The sequence below is a fragment of the Sapajus apella genome, unplaced genomic scaffold (genome assembly GCF_009761245.1).
Source record: "Sapajus apella isolate SASKATOON/1434 unplaced genomic scaffold, GSC_monkey_1.0 scaffold3035, whole genome shotgun sequence".
Classification (NCBI taxonomy): Eukaryota; Metazoa; Chordata; class Mammalia; order Primates; family Cebidae; genus Sapajus; species Sapajus apella.
This window is the reverse complement of record NW_022439961.1, coordinates 1-1795: the sequence shown is the minus strand read 5'-3', so window position 1 is coordinate 1795 and position 1795 is coordinate 1. Positions and strand designations below refer to the sequence as shown.

At 29.9% G+C, this 1795-nt stretch overlaps 1 long non-coding RNA gene across 1 annotated transcript; it reads right to left on the bottom strand.

Annotated features, from left to right (window-relative positions):
* Nucleotides 1-283: 283 nt before the first annotated feature.
* Nucleotides 284-1429, bottom strand: LOC116547412. The gene is made up of 2 exons (XR_004267051.1): nt 1003-1429; nt 284-784 (listed from the first exon to the last, which is right to left on the bottom strand). It is a non-coding gene; the product is annotated as an uncharacterized LOC116547412 (long non-coding RNA).
* Between the last annotated feature and the right edge of the window lie 366 nt (nt 1430-1795).

The following is a 1795-nucleotide window of genomic DNA, read 5'->3' as shown; positions in this document are numbered from 1 at the left end:
AACTACTGTCGATATCATGCTCTTTTCCCTTCTCTGACTTCTTTATATTTAGGTCTTGGAGAAAAGTGATCACCAGTTGCCAATTTTATACTTTTTACCTCAACAGACTCAGGCTGAGAGCCCAAAGTCCCAAAATGTAAAGCAAAACACCTGTATTTGCTTCTGTTTACAACTTACTACTTGATGGTTTTACATGGTTATGAAAGAAGTGCTATGGAATCTGATGCTACTGTGGAAAACCAGTGCATCCACCAGAAGGGTGGGGAGGCACCTGTTGTTCTTGTAATAGCTTTACTGAGCTATAATTCATATATGAGACAATTTGCTCATTTAAAGTAACTATTCAATAGTTTTTAGTATATTCACAGAGTTACACAACCATCACCCCATAAATCTTAGAACATCTTTGTCATCCCACAAAAGAAGACTCCATCCCCTTTAGTTACTACTCCCAATCCCTCCATCCTTCTTAGCCTCTAGCAACCAATAACCCACTTACTATCTTAGATGTGCCTATTCTACACATTTCATGTAAACGGAATACAGTAGGCCTTTGCTCTTATGTATGAAAGACAAATATTTCACAGAGGTATGAAGAATACTGATTAAAAAAAAAAACTTACGTTTTCTGGTAATCTCAGCCTCCTACTAACCAGTAATGGGTGAAAGTTACTGTATGTCAGCTCTCTGTTATCTGTCCATTTGTTTATCCTTTCATAGGCAGTCCAGCGCAAACCAATCCATAAAGTAGCTTCCATTTCCGGAAGCAAGGATGTAATAAAATCTGTTAGAAAGAGATTTTTAAAAAGCATTTGATCTATTCAAATTAAAGATATACTAAAAATGTCAATGAATATCTTTTGCTTATCTAACTATCAAGATAGTCTTTTATCTGTTCCATTAAAAAGTTTAATAATAATTTTGTATGTTATTCCCATAGCCTCCTAAAACCAATCTGGTCCCAGATCAGAATAAAACATGTTTCCCAAATAATTATAGTACCTTGTTCAGTCTGGCTCAACACTGAAGGAAGGGTACCACCATATGAGTTACAGATATCACTTGCTTGAGAAAATGTGAGAGACATGGGTTTGATCTTCAGAAAACACTGCAAACAAAGGCATATGTGAAGGATGAGATTCCAGATACAGGAACGCTCACATAGAAAGAAAATGCTTCATCTTTTAGAGGGCTGTTAATTTTTGGTCTGTGAGATATGGTAATTTGCAATGTAGTACCATAAGAATTCAAGTTTATGCTTTCATTAATTATTTTTTTTAAGAGACAGGGTCTCTCTCTGTCACACAGGCTGGAGTGCAGTGGTACAATCATAGCTCACTGTAACCTTGAGCTCCTGGGATCAAACTACCTTCTCAATTTAAACAACTGAAGAGTGGTCTTCAAACTTTGACATATATATATGATATATATAAATATATATGGGAGATCTTTAAACATATATATTTAAATATACATTTAAAGAATAATCTAAATAGATATTTAATATATTTATATATAAATCCAAATATTTAATATATTTATATATAAAATACATAAAATACATATTGTAAATATATTATAAATATATTTAAAGATATATATTTAAAGACAATTATAAATATTTTAATTATATTTATATTTATAAATATATAAATATATATTTAATACAAATATATTATAAATATAAATATTTAATATAAATATATATAAGTATAAACATATATTTAATATAAATATATAAATATATAATTTTATATAAGTATATATTTATATGATATATTTATAAATATATCAT